Source organism: Macrobrachium nipponense, chromosome 24 (genome assembly GCF_015104395.2).
Source record: "Macrobrachium nipponense isolate FS-2020 chromosome 24, ASM1510439v2, whole genome shotgun sequence".
NCBI classification, from domain to species: domain Eukaryota; kingdom Metazoa; phylum Arthropoda; class Malacostraca; order Decapoda; family Palaemonidae; genus Macrobrachium; species Macrobrachium nipponense.
Genome location: NC_061091.1, coordinates 36,225,961 through 36,242,151, shown reverse-complemented (window position 1 = coordinate 36,242,151; position 16,191 = coordinate 36,225,961). Strand labels below are relative to the sequence as shown.

The following is a 16,191-nucleotide window of genomic DNA, read 5'->3' as shown; positions in this document are numbered from 1 at the left end:
GATAATGGGTGATGTTTGATTTGCTAGCTCGTGTGTCAGTATCCTACGAACATATTTAATACCTGTCATATTTACTCGGTTCAGATGAATTAGTCTGGTGCTCGAAGTATATATCTCTGTAATTAACACCTTCCGGGATCTTTCATTTCCTATGAATAATATTAGAAGGGGATATTTCCTACTGCAGGAGTCATGATACGCTCCGCTGTCATTTATATGGAATATACTTCTCGCAAGTATTAAACTATGCATGATTTTCCATTTACGAGTTTAATCCGTCTGTAATCCTGGTTTGCTGTTAGGGTTGTTTCGACCCTTTTGGACACTTTTGCATAATGTATGTGTCATCTGTTGCTGCTTCAGTTCTCACAAGATGACATAAGTTGTCATATGTATCAGTCTCCCTCGAGGCAAAACTGAATATAAGATCCGTAGATGAGATTATAGTTTTGGCTCTTTCATGAACACTGCCAGAATTTCTCATGGGGATGTGTTCGTGTGTATGTGTTTGTGTATGTGAGTTGGTGTTTGTATGTACATGTGCGTTCGTATGTGTGTGTGTGTGTGTGGTTGTGTGTGCATATGTGTCAGTGTGTGTGCCCGTGTCTGTGTGTATGTGTGTGTAAGAGAACCAAACCGTAATCAGTAGCTAAATTAACGTCTGTAACGACAAAGAGACCATCGTCGCATATGGCTAAATGTAACTTGAAGAAGACGACTTTCCTCGTCGAATATTCATGGTAAACTTTCAACCAGCCATAATGAGCCTTTTCTGTCATCGGCGGCCGGAGATCAATTATTACCTGGGAGAGAAACCCTCCATCTGGTACAACCATTGTGGCTTCCGCTGTTGTGGTCCTCTCTCTCTCTCTCTCTCTCTCTCTCTCTGATATATATATATATGAATGCATGTCTGCATATATATATATATATATTATTATATATTATTATATATATGTGTGTGCGTGTGTGTGTGCATAATATACATGCCTAAGTATATATATATATATATAATATATATATATATATATATATATGTGTGTATACATACATACACACACACACACACACACACATATATATATTATATATATATATATATATATATATATATATAGTAATAATAATAATACGAGGGTAAGTCAATAAGTATCCGCACTCCAATTTTATATATATATATATATTATATATAGTATATAGATATATATATATATATATATATATATTATGTATATATATATATATAGTTATATAATGTATATATATATATTATATATATACATCGAACTACAAATGTCCTTTAATATCTAATTCGCTCTACCTCAGAATTAATGTATTTTCATATATGTTAAGCGAAGGGGAATTTTTTTGTCGATAACAAATTTGTCGGCTCATGGGCGTGAACCGTCGAACCGACAAGACTTCACTGTGCATCCTGAATTTGTTGGTTCGATGGTTCGCGCCCGTGAGCAGACAAATTTCTTATCGACTAAAAAATTCCCCTTCGGTTAACATATATGAAAATTTATTAATGCTGAGGTAGAGCGAATTATATACTAAAGGAGTTCCTCGCTGGACGAGTGGTTTTCGCGCTCGGCTGCCAATCCGGTGGTCCGATATTCGAATCACGGCTTGTCCAACGCGGAATCAGAGGAATTTATTTCTGGTGATAGAAATTCATTTCTCGATATAGTGTGGTCCGGATCCCACAATAAGCTGTAGGTCCCGTTGCTAGGTGACCAATTGGTTCCTAGCCACGTAAAAATATCTAAACGTAAGGTCCAGCCCTAGGAGACCTGTTAATCAGCTCAGTGGTCTGGTAAAACTAAGATATACTTAACTTAGATACTAAAGGACATTTGTAGCTCGATGTATATATATATATATAGATATATATATATATATATATATATAATATATTATATATATCATATATATATTGATATACGTATATATATATATATATATATATATATATACTTATATATATATATATGTATATATATATATATTATATATATATATATATATATATATATGTGTGTGTGTGTGTGTGTGTGTATGTGTGTATACACACATATAACTTATACATGTACATTATACACACTCACACATATATGAATATGTAGTATCTATTTATCTATCTATCTATATATATATATATATATATATATATATATATATATGTGGTAAAAACGTAAACATATTTATACTGCAGAAACGAATAAATGTTGCGCTGCGTCAGTACACCAGAGGCTATCCTTGTGTAGCATAATCCCGCATTCATTACTTCATTTGATGTGAAATGTGTATACCTGGGAAAGAGGGAAGCATTGACTCCCTTTCTACTATTAGTGATATTCTGCAAATGAATCTCCCGTTCCCCTTTGCTGTTGCATGTTTAGTAATTGAGAAAGCATTAGACGTTTTGTGAATTCCCAGAAATGTACCAAGGGACTCGTTAAATTTATGCATCATAAATTTAATTCTCTCGTAACCTAAAGAGAATATTGTTTAATGGTAAGGAATAGTTAATACCAATACTTTTGATGCACTTGCTTCTGGCGATGTCGGAATCTTCTTACCCTTTCTAGATGTCACCAGAATTCTCTACAAATACTTTGGAAAGCTAAGCTCTCCTATGCTCATGCCGCCATTGCTCTCCGCTCAAGCACCTCATTACTTATTTCTAGAGCACATTAAGCGACAGCTCTCTTAAGTCTAAGTCACTGTTTTACTGGGGACGCTAAGAAGTGTAAATGTTATTGTGTCTAGTAAGACGAGATTTTGCGTTGCATCGTTTTCAAGAATTTTCTTGGGAAGCAATAGTAACTCAACACAGAGTCGCTCATTTATAGCGCAATGATTTTAGATAGATTAGCCTGTGCAGAGGCGGCCGAGTGACGTAGGTTGTAAATAAGTGTTTCGAATTTCCATGAGGTATTTTAGTAAGAAAAGTTCCTTCCTAAGGAGAGCGCTCTGTTCTTCTGTGTGTGTTGGCAGATGCAACTATCTTGGAACAGGAAATGTTAAGTTATTCAGTTGACTTCGGGTAATTGAATGCTCATTATGTTTGCGTCTGTGTAGCACTGACATTCCTACCAATGAGTTAAGTTCATTGAACCCCGTAATGGTTTGAGACATTGCCTTTGAGTGTACCGAGTCAGGCATTGAGAATAAACGAGATATTCTGTTACTGAATAACTTAATGCTACTATATTACAACGTATAGAGAAGTCAAGTATTTTATTGGCGATCAGATGCTGAAGGCCGATAATGAATTTACATGTAGACACTAAAGCCGACTTGAAATATTTTAATGTAGTTTTCTACAATTGCTTCGTAATGATTACAATAAGGTCTATTTGATGTACTGAAATTAAATATGCTCAGTGGAAAGTGTACTTTCTGTCACCATCAGAGTGAACTAAGTTGAGCTGGATATAGAATTTCGGCCAAAGGCCAAGCACTGGGACCTATGAGGTGATTCAGCGCTGAGATGGAAATTAACAGTAAAGGGTTTGATAGGTGTAACAGGGGGGAAACCTCGCAGTTGCACTTTGAATCAAGTGTTAGGAGAGGATGGTAAGTGATGGTAAGTAAGATCAAGAAAGAGGATATGAAAGGAGGTACAGAAAAAGGAACGCAATGGGTTGCAGCTAGGAGCCGAAGGCACGCTGCAAAGAACCTTAAGTAATGCTTACAGTACACCGCATGAGGTCCACTAATGGCATTACCCTCCTACGGGGCCCATCAGAGTTGGTGGAGGATTTTCATTAAAAAAAAAATGCTCAGGTGAACCTCTAAGCATTAAAGTTCGAATCAGTCTTACCTGGATAGAAGTTTGGTTGTTTGAGCGGAGAAGTTTAAATCAAACTTATTTGGTAAAAGTAGGGTATGCTTGCTTAGGTTTTTTTTTTTTCATAAATTTGATCATGTTAAGTGTACTTCTATTATAATTTTTTCGTATGTGCAAGAAAAATAGTAGATTTTTATGTCTTGCCATACACACTCAGAATGAAAAGAATCATTGTTGAAATTACTGATATGAAATGGTGACAATTTTGCTACTATGATAAATAGCACGATAATAATAAAGCGAGAAAGTCTATACAATACAGGAGAGTGAAGACCTAATAAGCAATAGAAGGTATTACTATTATATGAAACCTATTCTCATGGAACGAGCCCACTGTGTCAATGACTTGAAATTCAAACTCGCCAAATAATGCTGGCTTCGACCTCCCACCACAGACCCCACACTGCGGCGGTAACTGATCATGGCACAGAGCCAGTGATTTTTCGTCCCCCTTGGGAAGGCGAGAACTTGGGACATCTGGACGGCATGCCACGACGTTCCCTACAAGAATGAAAATTTTTTATTAGTTATATACAGGAGTCGAGGAGGAAATTGTATTTACCACACTGAACAAAACTCAATTTATAAATGTTGGTGATTCGTTTCCCTGGACAATTAAATGACCATTTATTAGTTATTCGTAGACAGCAAGAGAAGTGGACGCTCCTTATCAACTCATTCCTTCAAGATACTAACGTATATTACCTAGGGGGTATTTTTTGCCTTTCTTTTCATTTCCTTACATTTACTGTTCATTCCTTTCTTTTTGGGATATAGGTAATGTGCATGTGCGTATGTGTGTATGTGTTTTGTGTGTGTGTATGTGTGTGTGTGTGTGAGAGAGAGAGAGAGAGAGAGAGAGAGAGAGAGAGAGAGAGAGAGAGAGAGAGAGAGAGAGAGAGAGAAAGCTGACTAACTGACTGAATTCATATAAATTGCAACCCCTTATCTAATAGATATTTCCTTAATTACTTTTATATAGATATTTAACTTTACTTTCTCGGCTTTTTTTACATTGATCAAACATGCTTTACAAAGTACTTCCAAGAAACGGTTTAACAGTTCTATACAGGCCTTCATAATTATCGTTTTTTTTTCTCTCTTAAATAAAAGTTGGGCGATTCGAGCAACAGTTCTTTCCGATTGATCTCATCTCGTATTTTCTTAATTCTGTTTCAATGAAACATCTCATCAGTTTCCCCTTCCTGTTTCGGGAAACAATAATTAGATCTTAATTCAAAGAGTTCAGTGGGAAGTGGCTCAACTATAACTTAAGTAATTGCAAAATACAGAAAAAATAAAAGCCTGTACGGAATTGTTGAACCGTTTCTTGGGAGTATTTCATAAAGTATAACTGACCAAGAAAGAAAACCGAAAAAGCAAATTTAAAATTACTCACATTTTAATATGACAGCTAACAATCTCTCTCTCTCTCTCTCTCTCTCTCTCTCTCTCTCTCTCATTCAATAGATATTCTTTACCGTAAAATCAGCCTATTCATACTTCGCTTTTGCCTTCCAGAACATTAAGAACTGGCAAAAATGGCGACCGACGGACAAAGAGACCTCGTCATAAGCAGCTCATCTTTTCCTTTTCCCGTTTTCAGCAATGACTTTTTCCAGTAAGTAATGAAGGTTTATTATTGCTAATGGTCGACTTAAATAATCAAAACTTTGCCAAAAATTTTGGTAAATTGAAAATATTTTATTTTTCTGCTCTCTCGTCTGATTTCTAGTCCCAGCACTGAGTTTTCAATGGTATCAGCTTTTGTTTAGCTAAACTAAACGCCAAAATAAGATATAGATTAAATAATAGCATTGATAAAGTTATATGAATGTAAACTTTTTATATGTACATACATGCTATCATGGCATGCTGAGAAAATTATTGAACTAGTTGCAATGCAGATACAAAATTAATTCAAGCTCATTTATCATACAAAAGTCCCAGAAATTTTTATTCGCATACATTGTTTCCTCGTGACCAATTACAGGTAACACATAGAATGTAATATAGTAGTGATAACGATGACAATTAATACATGATGAAATAAAGCAATAGATACTGTTATTACATAAAATAGGTTACGTCACCTTATGAGCAATATCTGAGCTCATGTGAGTTAGTGTCGCAGTAATGATAATGACTCACTATAAAATATGGTAAGCTGCAGTTTTCAAATTTTCTGAAAATTTTCACAATTTTGTCATAGTTCACCAAATCCACAAGGATTTGGATAGATGAGTATTGCTACATGCATGTCTCCTTCTGTCTGTCTACCTGGATGGCACGTGAACATTTTCACAAAATGCTCTTATGGCCTACCTCCCAAGGTACTGGCGCACTTTACCACAAAAAGTATTGCCCCAGTTTGCCGTTGACAGTCTTTCGGGATTCCTCTTATCATTTTAGTCTCGTTCCCGCGGCATATGTCTTGGTCTGTGAAAAGTTTCTTCAGTGCCTAGCAGCAGCATATTCACGTTTGTTCATTCATGTGATTGTCCCTGTGAATTGTAGATGCGTTGATATTGTAAGAGGTCTCTACACTCGGGAGACTTCATGGAGATCGGCAAGGGGACTGAATCACCTTTTTCTTGGGTAACCTGCTGATAGGTAAAAATATACCGCAAGTTAAATGACCCCTTAGGAATCATTGCATAAATACTGCTATAGCTACCAATGATGACCCTCGCGAAGATATCACTGAAGTAGAATCGCTAAAAAAGTTTAAGAAGGGACGTTAAGTGTTCCCTGGGGGTCATAGTTACCTCTGGTGTATTATTTTTTAGCCTTCATAATGGTAGAAGTCAATACTCTCATTCAGCCATGCAATATGATCACTAGCGGAAAGATGCTAGTAGAAAAGGTAATTACTTTGTCTATTTCCAAACCTAGATATCCTGAAAATTTAGACCAATTTCACCAACTTATTGCATTGGTAAAATACTTGAGGGAATTACATTGATTGAGCTTTTGGTTCAGGTTGGTGGTTTATTTCAAACAAGCCTGTTCGAAACAACCAAAGGTCTAGCATAACATTTCTTGGTAATAAGGCAGACGAATACACTATATTCTTATGTCTGAACAGCGTTTTTGAGGAAGCTGTTCAACTAAAAACCTTGAATGAGTTAACAAAAATGGGTAAATGACAGGCACTTAGCATGGATTACGGATTATCTAACGGGAAAAACATTTCACCAAACCCACAGTTGCCATTGACTTGAAATTCAAGCTTCCAAAGAATATGGTGTTTATTGGAAGAAGTAAGACGAGGTAAAGTGAAATACGGAAAGAAAAGACCCCACTTATTTAACAAAATTAATTTATATATTAATGAATAGATAAAAATGTATTAAGATGCAATGAGAATAGTATTAAGGTAGTTATGTATTGCATCTTCGCTTGAACTTCTGAAGTTCCAATTGCACGACTTCCTCTGGGAGGCTGTTCCACAGACCAACAGTGTGAGGAATAAAGGACCTCTGGAACTGACAAGTTCGACAGTGGGGCACATTTACTGCATATTGGCGTTGCTGTTCAGCGAATCTGGTTGCTCTCGCCAGATAAAGGGGATTAGGGATCAATAGTGAATGTGAAAGATCTCTGTTGAAATACAAATTATAAAAAGGCTGCAAACATGAGACCACCCGTCAGTGGTTCAAGTCATAACTACTACTATTAGGAAACAGACACTTACCGCCACGAATCACTCTATCTAAAAGAGATAAATCTCTAGCAGAAGCAGACCTTCACACCCGAGAACATTATTCTAGTAAAGGGAGTACAAATGACCTAAAACAGGTTGCACTGATTTTATCACTGATATAGACATATGAGGCTTTACGAACAATACCTAATTTCATGCTGCATTTGCTGAAACTTTCATTAGATATTTCTCAGAAGTTAGATGCGAGTCAAAAGTTATACCTACAATAGTTAAAGCTTCAGACTCGTTCAACAACGTTCCGTCCACCTGAAGGGGAGGATGAGTGGGAAATCTATGCGAGATCTGCTAATCAATAGCGTTTTCGTTGTACTGAAGTTCAGCCTCATACCCAACAGACTACACCATTTCCTGATACGGTCCACGTCCCTATTGAGGCTAAGGGAAGCTTCATATCTCAAAAGTGGAGACTTTACTACATCTACAAGTGTTGTGTCATTGGCATACTGAACAATCTTGTTTTCAAGGCCAACAACCATTCCACATATACACTCAAATTAACAATGGAACCAAGAACACTGGCCTCTGGCACTTCAGGCACAATAGGTCTACTTTCACTAAAGATCCCATCCACAGCAACAAGTTGCTGCCTATCTGTAAGGAAATCTTGAGGTAATCCTAAAACATATCTACCCACTCCAAGATTCTGAAGTTTATAAAGAAGTGCCTTGTGATTTACTAAACCGAAAGCCACTAAAATCTATCTGAATTACTCTGCACTCAAAACCCTTATCAAGGTTCCTTTGCCATGGCATGTCAAGTATAAAAGAGCGTTGCAGGTACCTAGCTGCTTCCCATATGCTTATTAACTATCAGCTAACAATCCTGTAGAGTCACAATATTTATAAAGTGGCTTAGAAATAAGTTTTTCAGCAACTTTGGAGAGCAGAGGGAGAATAGAAATTGGCCTGTAGTTATTACTGCAGTCTGCAGATATGCCACCCTTTAGAACAGGCAGTGTATTATTAAGCTGTGCATATCAGTAAAAAATACTACGTCGACATAGAAATCCACCAAATCTACTAAATTTGGGGGACAACACGCTAGAAACTTTAAAAACAAAGGGAAAAAACCATAAGGGTCTTCTCCACCACAGCTATCAAGATTATCCAGAATTTTCTTAACATCCCTGTAGTGAAATGCAAATTTTGCAAGATGCCCGGTCAAGGCCTGGCAGCTGCAAAATAGAAAATAAGCGAAGTTAAGACACTGAAAGGCAAAAGAAATTCTCTTCCAAAGACAAAAACTCTGGATGTTCTTGGACCGAACCAGCAGCTGAGTCAAGGGATCTCGAGTCAAAAAGGCATTTGAGTTATGCCTTTGGTTGAGTTTATTTGTGTGTCTCTGGTTGTTAGCATGAGTATGCAAAACTATTATGTGTGGTTTGTTATCAAAATGTCACTACAGAGTATTTTCGTAACCATCCAAAAATGACAACGGTTTAGGAGAAGTAAGAATGTCGCTTTTGAAGAGCAGGAACTTTTTCAGAGGCTGATTGCTTAGCCTTGGAGGAGGTTTGTTATCTCTGAATGCTTGATTTACTATTATCACTCAATTAATGCTAAAAAGCATTGTTAATAACAGTAATCATTATTAAGTGGTAATCATTAATAATCATTATTAAAGTATATCAATATATATATATATATATATATATATATGTATATATATATATATATATATATATATATATATATACATATATATACATATAATATATATATGTGTGTGTGTGTGTGTGTGCGTGCGTATTACTAACATTCGCATAAGTTATGTTTATGCGTAAATATGCACTAATATACCCCGTGTAAACGCTATATACATGTGTATATGTTCATACATATGTACGAAAGTATATGTGTATTTATGTTTATACATATGTGTATGTTTATGCAAATATGGATGTTTTCAACCTGGAAATCTTAATGGTTGAGTCTTTAGTGATGCTTTTGCCTTTTCAGCAATATCTTAATCGCATTAATTTTAGAGGCGTCTTCCTTTGCAATCGCTTCCATGCAAAAGCTGCTCTAATGACTAGTTCTATTCCACTATGTGTCTCAGACCTTTCTAGGAATTGCTCTCTACCAAGTAGGTAACGTGTATACTGATGCTAGGCCAATAAACTGACTCTCAATTCCAGTCCATATTTATGGTATTCGTCTCGGTGGAAATCTCCCCTGCATCATTCCCCATTGAGGCCCATCAGTTCTCGTAAGCGAACGAACTAAGAAGATGAATAGCCTATAACTGTGGCTGGGTCTTCTTTATTGCTTCTGCTATCTCATCCCATAGGCCTGGCCACGAATTTTCTTGGTTGTGGTGATGGGGGTGGGGGGGAGGGAGTTTGTCAGCATAGTCAGGAATGACCTATACGTAAGACTTGATGTAGAGGTTTGAAGAAGGGGGGAAATATAATATCATAACAATGTAAATAGTCTTCAGACGATATGATATAACAATCAAGTGTGTCATGAAATTATATAAAAAAAAGGTAATGCAATATTTTTGAGATTTCAGAAATACAACAAACATATACATAGTTGTCAGTAACAAGTATTTGAGTCAATTGTGACAAATACAGCCGGTGAAAGCAACGTATTTTAAACATGTCCATAAGTCTAAAACAAGAAGATTAATCAAGCGAAGACTGATATAAAATAATGAACGACTTTCCGTTAATTTATAAGTTCTAAACATTCTCTTAGGCACTATTTTTTCCTATCACACTGTGGCCAGGTGCTACATATTATGTATCAAAAGGGAAATTACAGGGACATAGTAGAGATATAAACATTTTGTTATGATTCAACTCTTGTTCCATATTCTGCTATATTGGTAGGAAGCGTAGTAATTCTTTAGTCCAGTACAAACACTACTTTAATGTTCATGGTAAAATATGTATATCTCATTTGTTCAGGTGCTTTACTTTACATTATAATCTCTTCATAATACCAAAGTAAAAGCGTGCAAAATTTCCAACAACAACTGGGCAAAAGCAAATCATAGGCCAACTATCTGCAGTTTCCTGGTGAATGGTTCTATCAACGTCTTCCCTTTGTTCCTTGAGAGGTTTCAGATCCAAGATACAGTCATTGAAAAGCCGATTATGAATTTCAAACAACGGCTAATTCTCCTGCCAGAAAACCTGGAGTATTTTTCACTTAATTCGCCTCATGAATCTGTTTGCTATGATTTACACAAACTGATTTCCTCGCTGGCTCTTGTGTTTATGCTTAGATTCGAGTTTTACGTTAGATGTTAAATGGAATATGTATGCTTTGGGTGCTCTCTTCGATACAATACGCTATTTTTTCTAAGCAGCTTCCCAACTCTCTGACTTTACTTAGTCTTCTTTGTATTAAGTTTGGCTAAGTTTTCTATATACCTACAAGTCCTCCTGGATGAAGTTGATTCAAAAGTATTTTTGTTATGGAGACAGGTCAAGGGATCGCCTTGAACTAATACTGATGAATATAAGCTTTTATTTCCAGCATTAGAATCAGCAATTTGCCCATACTTTCTATATTGATGTCACTTCAAACAGTATTCCTAATTAACTGTCCTACGATTGCCACAAAAGACAGAACAAGCAAAAGCAGTGTGATTTGCAGCATATGAAGTGACTTCGATAAAGCCATTTGAGGGACAAGGATATAATAAATAACAGGCGGATGACAGAGCAAATCTTGGAGGCTTAAGGCGCTGTCACACTAGCGAAATTTCCGTTGACTTTTGAATTTGACGTCGACTTTTCATGTTTTGACGACGACTTTCTGGTGTCGTCGTCACGAATTTTGAAAACGATACTGATCGAATTCAACCCATCGCTACCGTCGACTTTATTGTTTGTTTATATCTCGGAAAGCGTGCATTTCAAGTCATCAGATGCAGAAGTTCTTGGTACAGTGGACAAGACTGCCAGAACAGTTTTTGGTCAAAGATATGGGGAGAGACGATGCTTATGGGACCATTATCATGATAGTTTTATGAAAAAGGGTCTTAAATGAAAAAATTACCAAGAGATCACCATGCGACTCAGGGAAAACTTTCCTGAATTTGCTGATCTTTATACAGATAAGCATGCTATATCGTGAATATCAGATTGTTATATAGCCTAGGTCTGCTCGCAGTTGTTATTATTATTATTATTTTCGCAATAGCAAATAATATAAACAAACATCTTTAAAATTTTTGCAGTGTTTCTCTAGCTTAATTTATAATAGTCTGACTGGTTGTGTAAACAAGGTTATTATCTAGGCTAGCCCTAGCTTGTTTTTTTAAATAAAACTTTTCACGTCTTTTTAACCAGGACCGAACCCAAAGACCTTTTTTTCTTTTAATTCTATGCAGCATCATTAAACACATGCAAGCACGACCCACTAGTTGCTTTGTATTATAAAGCATAGTTGTTTTATCATTCCGGGAAGTCACAGCTCGGATGGTTTGTTTACATTTTGACGACGACAACCACGGTATGAAGAAGAACGTGTGTGACAACTAGAGTACGGAATGACGTCGACCTCTTTGGAAAGTCGACGTCAAACTCAGAAAAAGTCGACGGAAATTTTGCTAGTCTGACACCGCCTTTAGAGAGAAGAGACCAAAATGAAGATTTTTCATCTCCACTTTCATCCAGTTATTAGAGACAGATAAAGCAATGGGCAACAGGATAAGGACTTGTATATTAAGCTATGCTAAAGTGAACCGCGTAGGGATGAAGACTCCAAGTAAATTAGTCGGGAATCGTAGCTTTAATTGGACACCGAAACTGCTCTAAGATCGGTAAAATTCCTTAATGTTTTTGCACTGCAGGATCTATACCTGCAGTTAGTGTAGAACCAGTAATTGGAAATTTAGGTATTTCCATAGTAGACAGATTGTTGTCACTATCTATTACCATTACTGCAAATAAGGTTTGGACAATCAGATAAACCATAGCTGGTGTTACATTATTTCAGAGTTTAATCATAAGTTCATTTAGAATTGACCTTTCGAGCTGTTTAGTGAAAAAAATAATTTTTTTACCAGACTGTTTCGGTAAGAGTTTATTTTAGTAACTTATATCCAAAATATCAATCTCAAAACAGAATGTGTGCGAACAAAATAAATCACCACAGTCAAGGGTTGTTCACATACACGTATGATCTTTATAGTGAATTTGTTTAGGGATATTGTTAGTTTGTGTAACAGAAATAGTCACATTTCATATAGGGATGCCCAAAAGAGCTCTTTCACCCTTTATGAGGCCTGTCTTTTGTTAGTGGCCCTTTGTGTCTATAAATCGCCCAAAATCCCCTCCATTTTCGACCAACAAAGTGGGTCTACTGTCTCTGTAATTATGGGTCTTTCTATAGGGTCGGGGAATCAGTACAACGCAAAGCCTTTTGCCCATGTGATGCTACAATTACCGGCTATACACATAGACCCCATTGTGCTAATCACACTAATGGTCATTAGGTTAACAATAATTCTTTCAAAACTTAATCACCTCAGTTTCGAATAACGCCATCTATTGAATGCTCAGTTCTCCCACCCTTTGTTTCCTGTTGTTTACTTGCACAAACCACGCTTTGGGTCCCGTCAATGACGTCATGTATACAGGAAGTGATTTTAGTGTGACTAAAAATAATGCTTATAACCCGATACGGATCATGAATAAAAGTACTTTTCGAGCAAAGACATATGATATTGACATTTTCTTATTGGGATAATATTTATTCCAGAATAACATTCCTATTGCTTCATACTTAATGTCAGGAAGATTTTCAGGGGTTTGCAAAAATGTTTTGAATGTTAATTTCATTTTTCCATGTTAATTTTGACTAAGGATTTTTCTTAATCTCAAGTACAATTGAAGAGACTTGATGTGTTTCAGGTGAATTACGTTTTTCCTTTTTTTATGTAATAAGAGGTCTGTTAGCTGCTTAGTTCTTCATGCTTATATATACTGTTCATCCCCTCGTAATTTTAACTGGAATCCTCAATGTACAACATCCTCGTATGCTTTTATGGTTATAAAAAAAATCACACCATGAGATACTGTGCTAATATAATCTCAGTAAAAATTTAGCGAAACACAGCTTTGTTTGTGTGAATTTCGATGTTTCAATAGTGTTTATCATTTAGGCTTCATCTGCTCTAAGTAACTCAGACTGTATTCTCTTTACCAAAAACTGGCTGGTAAATAACCTTAATAGGTGTCTCTCTTCCTTGCCTTATTGATCACCTTATCCATTGTTAAGACGATAAGGGGAAATAAAGACAGAGAGACAAACAGAGGCAGAGAGATGAGGTTCTGAAGATAAATACATTTGTTAGAATATTATAAGACGTCACCTTCCTCCCAACCGCAGAGAACTGTCCCTGGTGGCCGTCATGATCATCTTTTTCTCCGTCGTCGTGCTTTCGTTCTCCTCCATCTCCCTCGGGGCGACGGCAGGAAGAAGAAGAAGAAGAGGACGGAGGGAAACCATCGCACCGAATTACCAGTGGCCCTCCCTGACCACAAGGAACAGGTCAGTTAATAACGTCGTAATGACATCAGTGCACAGGGGTCAAGACGTGAGGTTGCTGCAGCTAGTTATTCTCTTTTGCTTGAATGCTGACAACACACTTCCCATATTTCTTAACAGTCGTTAGCCTGCCGTTTAAATGTCTGGCTTCTGGGGAAATTCAGTAAAAAGAGGAAAATGGCTGAATGTGAATGAAGTCAATTTAATTCAGCTTTTGCAGTTACGAAAGACCTTAATTAAATACCCATCCTCCTCGACGGTAGAACTTTAAAAATGAGCCTTCATAACGTATCATTTCAAAGTTCCGTGTCGGAAGGAATAGTTTATTCATCCATTTCTGATTTAAGTTTCATCGGGCTTAGGCGGAACATGTTCCCAAATGCATTATGAAAACTAGAATTTAACGAATTCATTGTGTGATGGTCGTATTTACATTAACTCCGGATATGTCATCAGTAGACTTCAAGAATCAGAATATACATTTAAATCTTTATTTCACTACGAAGCATAATATTAGACACTACCTCATGCATATTAAGTAATGCAAATTCCTTAAATTCATTACTATTTCAGCCGCTAAATCATACAGCAATGTGTGTAAAATTAATTTCACCGGGTCTCCGTGTTTTGAATTCATTAACTAAAACTAAATGAAATTGTAATGTTATCAAAATGCTCATTTTCATGTACTAACATGTCTGTTCATAACCTAAAATAACATGGAGTATTTTGACAGATTCTGTTGACATATATATTTTCTTCTTTTGTTTTACAGGCCGATGCTATATATCTTGTCAAGAGTCATGATGGCTGTAACGGACGGACTGAAGCGATATGAAGAGGCACCGCCCTCCAGCCTCTGAATCGCTCTTTTTCTTCTCATTTTGATATATCCTATACTGTATATATATCATTTTTAGTTTTATATAAAAAAAAAAAACTATTGAGATGGTTATTTCACTGTCCGTCCGCTCTTTCTCCGCCCTCAGATCTAAAAACTACTGAGTCTAGAGAATTGCAAATTGGTATGTTGATCATCCGCTCTCCAATCATCAAATATACCAAATTGCACCATTTTAGCCTCAGTAGTTTTCATTTTATTTAAGATAAAAGTTAGCCATGATCGTGAATCTGGCACCACTTATAGGTGCCAACAACTCAGGTGAAAGTTTCATAGGCTGCGGCTGAGAGTTTCATACAGCATTATACCCTGTACCAAAAACGGGATAATTGCAATAACAACCATGTCCTCTCAACATTTCGAATTCTTCACACTTTTTGGACACGCTTTCCGCTACTAAATCTAAGATCCAAATGGAAGACCATTAAGTAATTCAGACGTCCGTAGCATGATTCGAACCCGCGTCTGGAATATCAGAACGAGGTCACGTTACCCATCTGAAAGGTCAGGTTAAAGACTAAACCTTGTTCTGATAGTCCCGCTTTTCTGGGATGGGGTGGGACAGGCTTACTGTGAATCCCCGTAAGTTGATATTGAATCGCAAATGAAAATCATATGTTTCATAAGTTGTGAAATTCTCTTACTCTTGATAGGCTCCTTGTTGTAAAAAAGCGTCAAGAGGAAATGATAAAATCCTTGGGAACGACCGGAACGGTAAGATGGGGAAAAAATCGTACACGTAGGATTTTTCCAGTGATAGTTTCACCCTTCCATGATGTCATTAGAGAACATATTTATCACTGCCATCATAACAGGCAACTTTCATTCTATTTGTAAAGAATGTATTCGGTACTTAGTAAAGCAGTAATGTTTATTCAATTAGAAAGGTATACTTTAACTTACTCAGTAAGTATGATATGAAATATAGGCAAGATAGTGTATCAGCTACTCAGTAAGAGGAAGGAATTTTTTGTGTGCTTCACTACCGATATTGAATACATTTAACATTATTTGTAGACTATTATTCATGAATTATTTCTTCAAGAAATGCCATATTTCAAGAGGTGAGTTACTAGTATTATTATAGTCATTCCTGTTGTTGTCGTTCCTGCTATGAAGAAACGTTCCGCGAGCAGAACACGCATATTTAAAAGATAACACCAAAAATTACTTAATTGAATTATTTAATTAAGTA

General features: G+C 36.4%; 1 long non-coding RNA gene across 1 annotated transcript; it reads left to right on the top strand.

The window, feature by feature from the left end:
- The first annotated feature begins 5,380 nt into the window (after positions 1 to 5,380).
- On the top strand, positions 5,381 to 15,001 carry LOC135204147 (uncharacterized). The gene is made up of 3 exons (XR_010312114.1): positions 5,381 to 5,480; positions 13,937 to 14,098; positions 14,871 to 15,001. It is a non-coding gene; the product is annotated as an uncharacterized LOC135204147 (long non-coding RNA).
- Positions 15,002 to 16,191: the final 1,190 nt, after the last annotated feature.